Source organism: Pyrgilauda ruficollis, unplaced genomic scaffold (genome assembly GCF_017590135.1).
Source record: "Pyrgilauda ruficollis isolate IOZ18807 unplaced genomic scaffold, ASM1759013v1 scaffold6, whole genome shotgun sequence".
NCBI lineage: Eukaryota > Metazoa > Chordata > Aves > Passeriformes > Passeridae > Pyrgilauda > Pyrgilauda ruficollis.
In genome coordinates, this window is record NW_024527710.1 from 10,916,597 (window position 1) to 10,929,467 (window position 12,871).

The window sequence follows — 12,871 nt, forward strand, 5'->3', positions numbered from 1 at the left end:
TTGTCAGATTGGAAAAGCCCACATCCTGAGGAGTGTCTGAGAATGTATGCAGTGCTGCCTTCCCTCCTGCAGCCTTCTCCTGACCTTCAGAGGCCACAAGAACATCCTAACTGCTCACTGCCACGTCCTGCTGTCCCCGTGGCGTGGTCTGGAGAGGTGTCTGAAGAGGCAGTCTGGTGGACTGAGATGGTGGAGGAGAAGAAGTCCTTCCTCCAGCTGGCCAGGTCCTACAGAGAGCAGTACTTGAGGTGGACCCACTCCTGCATTCCAGCTTGCTGCTATGGGGCAGGCGGTACCTGCAGGGCATCACCTGAAGTAGTTTAAATGTTGACTGTTTTGGGGAAAGGAGAGGTGAAAGGAACCTGGAAAGGGGATACAGGGATGCACCAATAATGTGGATGCACCAAGCTCCTTACACTGATTTAGGGTTCAAGCCGGGTCAGTGTTGCATCTAAACCAAGAAAAAGCAAAATATTCTGTTTGCTGATGCAAGTGTGAGACCTGCTGGTAGAGGCTTGGGTTTAATGTTCTTCACCTCTTTGATGTGAACCCACAGGAAGGGAAAAGCAGCACAAAAAGGAGTCCTCAGAAGAGGCAGAGCCTGGTGTTTTATCAGAGCTGGCATGGATGTGGTTAATAAGATAATCTGCGGACCCTCCAACACAAAGAGAAAGTGAGTTTTCTGATCCATAAAGGATCAGTCTGCAGGAAGCCCCATCAGACTCCTCAGCGTGAAATTACACCACAGCAGGGGGGTACAGTCCTGCTACTGTACAACATTAGAGAGATGAATTAGGACTTGACATTCATGTGCTTAATATGCCTATTCCTGGCATTATCCCACAAGGACCAGTCACCGGCAAGAACTTACGGTCACCGGGTCTAGGAAGGTATTTAGGGTTGCTCATTTGCTCGCTTCCAGAGCCAGGCTATCAGGCTTCCCCATCTAATCTCTCCTCATCAGGGGCAGGGGGGGAGCACAGCCCAGCTCTGCTATCTCACAGCAATCTGGTCTGGGGAATAACCACCAGGTGCTCCCTTGTTTCTTGAATAAATCACAGCGATCCTCTGGACTGGTGAGTGAGGAACGAGGGGAAAAAAACACATAAAAGCATGACTTGGTCCTCAAGAAGCTGAGAAAAGGGGAAAGAGCCAACCCCAAAAGTATGCGTCTTGCATAGTTGCTGCTAACAAAAATAAATATTTACTGGAAAGGGAAGCCTCAGCAGGTCTGTATTAGGAATTATTCAAACTGGGTTTGCCTCTCCAGTGTTAAACTGGTGGGAGGTGTGCCTTGAACAAACACGGGCACTCTGAGCTACTTTACCAAATGGGCTTTGTCAAGAAGCCAGAGTATTTCCAAGCCCCAGGTCTGGGCTGTGTGAAAATTCCTAACTGTTTGAACTCCGAGCCAGGACAGAGTGCTTTTGGTTTGTTTTTTATCCATGAAATATTTTGTTGAGAACAAAATTTTTGGGGAAGGGAGAGAATCTACTCCAAATTCTGGAAGAAATAAAAAGAAAAATGTTGGCTACAAGGCTAAATACTTTTTGAACTGATCATTTTCCAAGAAAAAATCCAAATATTTTTTTTCAGAGAGTAGCTGTCCTGCAGGAAATTCCTGATTTCATGGACATGCCGCACTTCTGGCAAGTGCGCTTGTGATCAAACTGATTGAAAAGCCATTTAATTGGAACTGTTTTCAGAATGCAGAATGAGCTAAAACTTGGCAAATCTAATGGGGGGTAGCATGGACAGACCCAGGAGAAATAAATGAGAAGAAGCAGAATCCTCCCAGAAGCTGATTTTGCAATGGCCTGGCATGGAGAAAGGGTAAGAGCCTGCCCAGCAGGAGCATATCCTTGTGGCTGTGATCACATTGTGTGGCATGTGGGCACTTTGCAGCTCACCAATCCTGCTCTCCAGCTCTCCTCTTCAACTGTGTTCCCTGGGAAAGAAGAACAGGAATGTGGTGGGATCCTGGCACTCATCTGGCCATGGAAGTGAACTCAGTGTGAACCTGCAGGATCACTCCTGGTCCTGGCCATACAGAAACATCTCTTGTTCTGGACACAGGGAATGCCCAAATTTGTAACCCATTTCTACAATCCTTTGAATATGGGCACATTCCTGCTTGCCCTGCTCGAGGAGGGATAAAGCAGAGAGGTCATGAGACAAATTCAAGGAAATTAAGTGAATTGGGACTCTAAATCACAAAACTGCTTTACCAATATGGGGGCAGCATCACCACACCCCTTGACTTGGTTCTTCTTCTCTCTGTTAAAACTGTGGTAACCCATGGGGGTGGAGATGAGGATTTCCATGGGCTCTTTTTCCCTTAAGCACAGATTTTGTGGGAATATTAAATCTAAATCAGAGCTGACATTGTCATGAGTGAAATCAAATAACGATGTGCATACCCAGATATCTTTACTCTTTTCCATGCGATGGAATTTCTGGATCTGGGCTCCTACACCCCAACACCAAGCCAGGCATGGATATGATTCTTGGACTTGTAGAGCAGACTCTGGAGAATGCAGTTGCCATGGAGTTCAAGGCCAAGGTGGATGGATTACCCATCCCTATGGACAGGATGAGCTTGCCCCTGTTGTTTCCCCTGCCTAGTGGCACCAGCTCAGTGAGTGATGTGTAGCCACCACTCCATCTCCCTAATCTTCTACAAACTAGTCCTCAAGTCCAAATAAACACTTCTGGGATGCCTTGTGTTCACAGAGCCTTGAACACTGAAAACCGCACAGCGCTCTGGTTGTTCTGTTGTCCGCACAAGCCAAACACAAAGTATTCCCAAACCCATTCTGTTGATTTAAAATAAATCCCAAGTAAAACATCCCTGAGTAAACCAATGTGTGGAGGCTAATGGAGCACTTCCCACCTGAACGATAAATTCCCATTCTCCAAGAGAGTGACAATTTTTTAAAGCGTGTTTGGCTTTTGTCTCCTGTGAAATCAGAAGTCTCCCACTGAGGGTTGGGTTTCATGTCTGGGTCACAGTTTCTACTGAAAGGAATTTTCATTATGGTCTTGGAAACACTTAAGCCTCCCTGTGCAACTGATCTATCTGAGCTTTTCATATCCATCAGGACCATGGATGCCATCAGCAATCAGGGGTGAAATCCCAAGCAACCCGAGAAGGAGGTATGAGCCTTAGGATGAGACAGGATCTCATAGTGAGATTAACATGGGCTGAGACGGTAATTAACCACAGTAATTATTTGCTGAAGGTGAGGTGGGGGGCACCTGCTTGTTGGCAGTCTTTAGACTGCAGGATGGATTCCCTGTATCAAGGGGGAGTCAATTCACTGAGGTCCTTTGGGTTGTGATGTGCAGTGACAGACTAGATTACGAGGCTGAAACAGAGGTTTGGGGACCACTCGAGCAATGGCTGAGTCCTCAGGCCACACAAAGTGTGAGAAGTAAATAACTATTCCCAACGTATCAAATGACATGGGAGAGAGAGAGAGCATCCCAGGGAGATAGGAAACCTAGGAAATGCTGACAGGGCAGAAAGCCCTGGATGTGTTCTGATCAGCAAAATTCAAAGACTGTATTTCTATGCCTGGATCTTGCCCTGTTCTTTCAGAATATGGTAAAGGGACTACTTCCTGCCCTTAACAGACCTTGATGTAGTTACAGTACCCATGTATCTGAAACTCCCTTTGCTTTCTCTTTCCAGGTTACATAACATCAACAATATTAATTTTTCTTTATGGATGATGTTTTCCAGTTATTCTCATTATTTTTCTCTGGACTCTCTCCAGCTAATACATATCTTTCTTGAACTGGTTCTCAAAATCAGACATGTTTTTCCATCTCAGGTTTGACCAGAGATGAGCAGAAAGAAGTTGCATTCCCATATCCTGTGGCCTCTCTGAGGGTTGTACATAGCTGTAAGAGTACTTCATGGGTGTTGTATGGCTTTGCTCAAGCAGTTACACCAAAAATCTGTGACAGGGGTTGTGTAGGCTGGAAATGGAACACTCTTTTGTGACCTTTTCTTTCTTGTTGAATATGATGGAAATGAGGAATGTGTCTCCTCCCACTCACCCCCGCCCCCAACTTTCTCTGCAAAGGTGAGATGCCAAAACCACAGAGTGAGTTATAAGAAAGCAAAATAACCATTGTAAGGTGGACGTCTTCATCACAGTTCTATAGTTAAAGGTTTTCTGCATCAAATAAAACAGGTTTTGACATAGAATTGCAAGAGAAAAGAGCTGAAAGGATTCCACCATTGCTCCTGCCCTGTTAACTGGAGATGATTTATCATAGTCCAGGTAGGCCCTTGAGATCTGGAGCAAATCTGACAAACTGTGAATCTACAGCATCAATAAATGCACAAGGATATTCAGCCTCCTTTGACAAACAGGAAAACCAGAACCAAGAATGTGAAGCTTTTTCTCCAAGCCACATGTAATGGGGCAGCAGAGACAGCAGTAGCAAGCCAAGATCTCTGCCCTGCTCAAGGTCAAGGCTGTCCTGTTTCCTTAGAGAAAGTTAATCCTTTAGCTTGGGTGTGGCAGCTCTATTTTTAGGTCTCTCTATTGTTTTATAGCTCATCAGATTTTTACCTGCTGGAAGCTGCTGCACAGTCTCAGAGCACTCCTCTTGAGATTTTTCTTTTTTTTTCCTTCCCAGAATAAAATTTCTTTTTCAACATTTGGGAACTGAGGAGCACGTTTGGGTGGGGTTAGGGCACCTGTGGGCAATTCAAACCAGCCTCCTGCCCGGAGCCAGGCTGTTGCCAACACCAGGTCAAGGCTGTGTTTACCCAAGCTGCTAGAAAGTGCTGGTGGAGTTTGTGTGAACATATCTGTGAACTAGGGCCAGCAGGAAGGAAAGACCCCAGGGGAGTTTGTAAGGGGATGCTTTTGCAGTGCTGGGAATAAGTGAGCCATCTCAATTTCCTGCACTCTCTTTAACAACTTGATTTTTTTTTTTTTTTTTTTTTTTTTTTTTTTTTTTTTTGTGCCCTGTCGTAAGCCAGTTCCTTCCCCCCCCTTTTTTAAAAATTTTTTTTTTTTTTTTTTTTTTTTTTTTTTTTTTTTGTGCCCTGTCGTAAGCCAGTTCCTCTTGAATCACAGTGTTTACAGCAGTAATTTGGGTTTGGAGGACGTCTGGTCCAGGTGTCACCTTGGCCATGGGAGGCAGCATGTGAAGCTGGGGGTGGTAGGAGCTCATCCTTCTTCACCAGCTGCACAGTGAGCAGAGAGCAGCGCCCTGATTTCTGGAGGACTGGAGTGAGACAGGATGGAAACAAAATCCCACCTTTTCCTCCATCCTGGAAGTTACACATCAGAGGAGACCCACAGTTCTGTGACAAATATGAATGGCTTCCCATGGGCTCACAGGGAAGCTCCTTCGAGGCTGGCATTGGCAACAGAAGCTGGAAGTTCTTCAGGGAAGATCTTGGGACTGTGTCTCTGAGTGCTGGAGGTTCCTCCACCTGATGGGAATTACTTGGAGCTCCCAAATGATGTTCACTCAGTTCCTACAGCAGATTTCTCATGTGCTGCTGGGCAAATCCATTGGTTGTCCCCAATTCTGCTTCCTACCAGGGACATGTCCCCTCCTCCTCCCACCTCCATCTTCTCCACTTAGGTGATGCCCCTCTCTGGGGCAGGGGTGTTGATTTACACAGTGTACAGAGCTCTGCATGAGGGGAAAAAAAAAGCTTCAAACAGGATAAAACCCCCCTAAAATCCTAAAAATGGCACTCTGCTGAGCAGGTTTGGGGGCTGCTCTGCAGAGAGGAATGCAACCAGGGCGAGTGGAGAGCCAGCCCTCTCCACCGGCCCCCACCTGCCCCTCTTTCCCCCACTGTGTGAACCTACTGTAGATTTCTTGAATTTCCCTTTGATGTTTATCTCCCCGCAGTCATTCTCTTCGGGGGATTTGCCGGAGCGGCGGTTGGAAGAATACAGCCTGGAATAGGGCGGCCGAGGGGCGAGGGAATGTTGGAAACAGGATTAAGATCATATTCTACAAGCGGCTGTCAGCCGCTGAATGGGGCTAAAGTTTCTTATCGGGCCGGGGTGCCAGAATGCCTTTGGATTCCTCTCCCCTCTTCCCCTCCCCTCCTCACAGGGCTTTCAGCCTGCTGGGGAAAGCACAATCGTGGCCCTGAATGGGGAGGTGGGCTCTGGGGAGCATCACCCCATAGTGCAGGAGCTGCCAGAGGGGCTCAGGGCACGGCTGGGTCTCATGGGCAGCCAGCATGGCAGCCTGGGAAAAATAAGAAAAAAAAATTTAAAAAGAGAATAAAATAAAATAAAATAAAATAAATACATTTTTTTAAAAGCAATAGTGATGCTGAATTAATGCCGAAATGGCTGGAGGATTTTTAGCTGCAAATCTCTATATTAAGAGGAGAATATTCCCTTTTGAAAGTTCCAAGCTCGGTTTCCAAACCCGGTTTTTTTTTTTTTTTTTTTTTTTTTTTTTTTTTTGTTCCCTGGCATGGGATTTCATGGTTTTCACTGGGCATTTTAGTTGTTGGGGGTTTTTTTCCTTCTTTTTCTCCTTCTTTTCTTAAGGTGGAATTGGAGTCCTGGTGAGAACTTTATTAGAAATATTTGGGGCTTGCTTCTGAATGTTCCAGGTGATAGGAAACAGAAGTTCCAGAAAACCAGAACAATGTTGAAGCAAGGAGGGGAGGGCAGAGGGAAACCAGAAAGAGTATTTTGAAAACTCAAAGCGTGTTTTGGAAACCAAGAGGCAAAAATAGTTGCGAAAGAGAAAAAAATTTTGGAAAGTTTTGAAGCTACTTTCATATAAAACAGAAACACAAACACACAGAGCTTTCCTGGGGAATGGAATCAGTATCAAATTCCCCCGTGTGCTCATTTCAGAAAGCTAAGGACATGCAGGCTTTTGATGTTTCCACCTGGAAGATGCTTTTGTCTTTTTACAGTTTAGAACCTTGTGATAGAGAAGATTTTGAAGGGACCAGTGTCCTCACTTTTCCCAACCTGAAACATGATGGATGGACCTGTGTGAGCCCTCTCAGATCTGTACATTTCAGTAGAAAAGAAGCATTTCTGGTAAAATATTCAGATCCATTTAGGAAAGTCTGGATTTCGTTTGACTCTGTGGGTGTGGAATGTTTTTCACTTGTTCTGCACAAAGCAAACAGAAACCTTGCCATTGCTTCTGGTTTGTGTTGGAAAAGGAAATCCTGCAGGTAATGTCATTTCTGGGCTGCTCGAAATAGCTGGGGAAAGGAACAGCTTCTGTCTTTTCCACTTTCTGCACCATGATTACCTGAAGCTATTCTGTAATGAGGATTTGTGTTTTTCTAGAGCCCTTGTCTGATTGAAAGCATCAGGCAAACTTTGCCAAGAGACCTGCTGATGAGAAAGAGCTTTGCAGAAGCTGTAGAAATCCAGCAAGAGGAACTCACTGACAGAATTTGCACTGCTTGGGGAGTGAGGGGGTGAAAGCCAAAGGGGTTAAAATCCAGCTCCTGGACACCTGTGAATATGAAAACAACTCTGCTTTTAAGTGAGTTTTTCCCTCGTGGTTTACAGAAGTTTGACATCTGACTACAGAAATCAAGTTGTCCTTTATGTACATGACAAAATCTCATTAATTATTTTAGAAACTTGAGAGTAACTTTATGCTTGTGGCTGGCAATACCATGAGACTTGAGAGAAAGAGACTGAGTGACATTACCAGGAGCAATGAGCTTCAGGAAAGTTAAATAGTCCACACAAAATGACGTAAAATAAATTAAGACTTTTAAAATTCCTCTGTTTTTCATAGTCCTTAACAAATAATGCTTTCAAGTCAAATTACAAGGCAACATTCTGTAGTTCTTATTGATTTCAATTGTAACTTTGCCTAAATAAAATACGCCCGCTTTATTTTTGACTCTTTAAATCCATCATTTCTTGCTATTATTCCAAGACTTTGTCAGCTCACTCATTGCTGGAATCAGCCCTTGTTGTGTGAGGGCAATCTACTTTCACACCCTAAGAGCTCCTACCCCGAGGACCTGACAAACTGCTGCATTTTTGGATTTAAAACTTACATTTCCAAAGCCCCTTGTTCCTTTGAAGTAGCAGAACATGAGCAACCACTGCTCATTCACGGGGAATTGAAGGAGGGAGGGTTTATGGGAGGAGAAGGGATCATCACAGGGGCTCTTTGGGCAGGGGGTTCTCTGAGGTCCATGTCCACTGGGGTCACTCACTTGTTCCATCTCCCATTCTGCTCCTGGCTCAGTGGTTTTTGTGTAACTCCAGGGTTTATGCACAGTGGATAGATTATGCCAGTTAAAGGCAGTGTTACGACTTTCACAGCTGAGGAAATCAGAGCCCCACCAAAGAAAAGTCAAAGAAATTGCAGTAACTCCTTGAAGCGAGCCAGGGTACAGGAATGCTCCCTTCTCCTGAACATCCACTCCTGAGTGCAAGTGGGACATGTCGGGTTTCTGAGGAATTTTCCAACTTTCAGAAACTTTCTCCAGCTTTTGGAAGTCAGCTGAATGCAAAGCAGGGCTGGACTTGGCAGTGGTTGGCCCAAGTGATCTTAGAGGCCTTTTCCAGCCTAAATGATTCTGTGATTCTGGATCTGGCTCCTTAATACTCGTAATCCCAGTTTTACAGCAACGCCTCCCCCTTGTGCAGAGGCAGGTCTGTGTCCAGTCCCCCCGTGATTCAAGCAGGTAAAGCAACATCAGTAATCTCACAGAACACCTCATAACATATTTGCTCCTTTTAGTCACTTTTTTTTTTTTTTTTTTTTTAATCAGGCTTGCGACATCATAAAACAAGAAGTGGCACTTTTGGAAGAGGAGAAACCTTTTCAAATTATGCTGGGAGATGGACTGTTATCCCAAATCCATAAAGGACAAGAAGATGGGTGTGAAATTTCCTTTTACCCCATAAATTTCTGATGCAACCTTCTGCCTTGTTTTGCCAGCAAGGTGCAAAGTGCTCTTCCCCCATCCCTCAGTGCCACCACGAGACCCATCCAAGCAGAAACCCAAATACTGAGTTTCTTTCCCCAGGATGCTGGGCCGTGGCCATCTAGAGCCATTCTGAGGCTGCTGAGCTGGGTGGTGGCAATCAGCAGACACAAACAGCTGGGTGACATTCAGGGGGACACCTGGGAGCCTGTGAGGGGGGCAGGAGGCTCTAAACACATGCTTAAACACGGTGCTTTTTGCCCAATAATCAGTAACATCAAGAGGGCGACATTAAACAAAATAATAAATCGTGCGCTGGCCCTCAAATTGGATCCCTTTTTTTTTTTTATTTGATTTTGCTAGGATTTATTCCCTTTGACAAACCATGCTGTTTAGAATACAATAGTGGCATAATCACAGCCTGGGGCCCTCATTCTTCAAGATAATGGGATACTTATTCATCTAAGGCAGGTACAAGTCTGTCCTTGGCTTTCATTTTACAAGATTACTTGTATTTCTGTCTCATTTGCAGTAGGTGATATCTGTCAGAAAGCAATTTTCACCCAATTTGGGGTTCTTAATATTTTCTCTTTAAGCTCCTTTGTTGTTGATTTTTCCTCCCCCCACCACTTGACACGCATTTTGCAAGCAACCCATGGGCAAGCTACCTTTTCTCTGCCCCCCTTTTAAACAAACAAACAAATAAATAAATAAAGAGCATCCCTGGCCCTGTTTACACAGCTCGATAATTTATTAGTTAAGCGTGACAGCGCAGGAATTTTTCAATGTACGAGGCAATGTCCTGGCTGGTGTGTGTTCCACTTCACCCCCAAGAAAAAGAGAGCAGCGCTCACTTTTGTTTGGCCTGACGGTCTGAAAGTTCAGAGGTAGGAGCCCCTCGTGCCCCCAGAAATGTGCCAAAAAAGCAGTGTTTCAAAGGCCAGCTGGAAGGCCTAGGCTGAGGCCCTGATTCAGGCTTTGAGGGTTTAACCTCAGCATTTTTTTCAAGTAAAGATGAATGAAAAGCAAGTTGTTAGGTTTGGGGGTTTGGGTTTTTTTGGGGGGAGAGATTTTTACAGATCTTGTTGGGAAATTAAAGAAGTATTGGTCCACTAGCAAGATTCTACTTCATGCTAAAAAGAAATATGTGGTGGATTTTTTAAAAGTTAAAAATGAAGTGAAATGGGGAAAAGTATGTGATAATGTGTTTGGACCTAAAAGGCATTTAGATAAAATTCTAACTATTTGGGATTTCAGCCCTTCCAGATTCCCTGTGTGAAAGGCTCCTCTCCTTTCCTTGCTTTCCTGTTTTCCCCTGCTTGCCCTGCAGCCCTGCTTGCTGTTTTTGGATACCCCAGATCAATTTGTCCCTAAATTTTATTTGCAAAGTGCAATTGTTCTTGCTGAAAGCTGCAGGAACGTGGGCAGAGGTGAAGCCCCCTCGCCCCCCTGGCTCCTGAGCTGAGCCCTGCTGCAGACACCACACATTCCTGCAGGTGACAGCCCTGCAAACCTCCTGGGAGGTGCAGGGACTTAAAAACCCAGGTGGAAGCAAAGCAAACAAATAAAATTTGGGAAATGGAGCTGAAATCAACAGCACATCTCTCGTCTCTCTTTGCTTAAGCCGTTTAGAGGGGCTCTGTGTGCAGAGGAATTACTGTGAGGTAACTCAGACACCTTTCTTTTCTCCATGGGTGTCTCTGAAGGCAAAACTAATTCACTTCTGCTCCACCACGTCTGCCCTCTATTGTTCCCCACTAATGTAATTTTTTTTTTTTTGTCTTCAGAAACATTCCTGCCTGTGTAATCATCTCCAGCACAGAGAGCAAGGAGAGGAAATTAAGATGTTATTGAGGATTTGAGAGATATCTCATGTTTCAGAGTGGATCAGAGGCCTTGGTGGGTTTTTTTTGGTGTTTTTTGTTTTTTTTTTTTTTTTTTTTTTTTTTTTTTTTTTTTCCTTCTCCTTTAAGGTGCTTGTTTTGGGGAGATGAGGCAAATATGTTGTACGGTTTGCTAAGGTGAAGCAGGGCTGGTCTTCAGGAAGCTGTGATACTCCTCACTTCTCCTGACACAGCAATAGATATGTCCTTAATTCCATGTCTGGGTCCCTCTCAGCAGGTCATCTCTTGGGGGAAGAGTTTCACCTCTGGTGGTCTCCACAGGCCAATCCCAAGAAGTTTTTACTAAACAGCTCCCAGTTCTCCTCGGGGAAGAGAGGACTATGTGAAGTGTCAGACAAGTTTTGGGTTTTTTTTTTTATGACATGAAGCAAAACTGAAGCTGACAATCTCTGAGTATTTTTTTGTCTTCAACAAGGCCGAGCTGGAGGGAGCTGAGCTGCTTCCACCAGGCAAGTGATTTATCTTGCTATAGGAGAGTTCATTTTTTAACTAAAGAATGAGACTGTACACATGAAAATCCATCAGCAAAGGTTTTTCCAGGGTAACACGGTGTATTTCAGCTTTCCTCATGTTTCCCAGGGCAGCTGTGAGGACCTGCATGGAGATTTTAAGGTGGCTTTGAAACTGCTTTGTGTTTCTCTGCTTCTTCTCATGGTGTCATTGGAGGGATGGTCTCCTGTCCCCAGCAGCCACACTGGCCATGGCCACCAAACCACTGAGATGACACTTGGCTTAACTCACAGAGCCTTTGTGATGCTCATCACCTACTCATTGACTCCATAAGAAAAAAATAATTGGAAAATTAGCATAAGTATTGCATGTCAGACTAAACTGCTTGCAGCTGACTTCGAAATAAGGGCTGGTGTAAAGTTTACTGCACAAAAATGATAGATAAAAAGTCAGCCTGGGAGTCACAGGTGCCTCAGCTGGGCTTCCTGGTGGTGGTGTGTTCTGCTGAAATAACCTCACCCTCCTGTGCATCAGTTTGCCCATGTGTTTCCTTGTGGACATGGTGCAGTCCCACACTGATATTTCACCTTACTAATGCAGAGAGAACGTGCTGGAAGGAAAGCCAAGCTGAAGGAAATCGTACCTTGCTTTTTGCACCTGTGTGTGAGCGAACTAACTTTGCTTTAGGCCAGTGCATTCCCTGCTCAGCACTTGCTGGGATGGTGATTTGGAAAACCATGGAAAAGAGTGGATGCTGCTGGAAGCTCAAAGGTCTGTAAATATGATCGCTGCTCTGGTGGCATGGAAAAGAGTGGATGCTGCTGGAAGCTCAAAGGTCTGTAAACATGATCTCTGCTCTGGTAGCTTCCAGGAAAAGCAGAGCTGAGAAATGGACTTGGCTTGTCCCAGCACTGCCCTGCTCCCAGCAGGAAAACAACCTGGGGTGCAGGTTTGTGAAAGAGGAGCAGGATTAGGTCTGCAAGGGGCCAACAGGGTCACCCTGCTCCTAGTCCTGCCACGTGGATGTGAGGCTGGGACTAACTAGACTTGGCTGAGCCACCTGGATGGGTCTTTGGTAAATCAGGGCTTGGAGAAAACTGTTTCCCTGACGTCTGCTGATTTCTGTGGAAGTCAGAGAGCTAAACACCTTCTGGGCTCTGTGTCTAATCTGGTGAGCCTGGTGCAGGCGAGATGCAATCCTGCTGTTTCTGCAGCTGGGCACTCTCCCTGCTCCACGGGAATGGAAATATTCTCCTTCACCAGCTGCACAAGGCAAAGAACAGGCTGCAGTCTGACAGTGGAGAGGCTGGGATTCATCATCCCCATCCCCATCATCCCCCGTCCTCACCTGGGGCTGGCAGAGACCAGAAGGTCAGTGCTGAAGAATTTGCCAGGGCTGAGCTAAAAGCAGCTTTTATCCAAAAAGTGTGGAGACACCAGGTAAAAGGTAAGCAAGAGCTCCAAGTGATATACGGACAAAAGCTGCAGGGATTTAAGCCACTTAGGCTTTATTGATGGCTGGGTTTCTCTGAGGTGTGCCTTGAGCAGTTAAAATAAAACACCAGCACGATCCCTGCTGGACTTGCAGCTC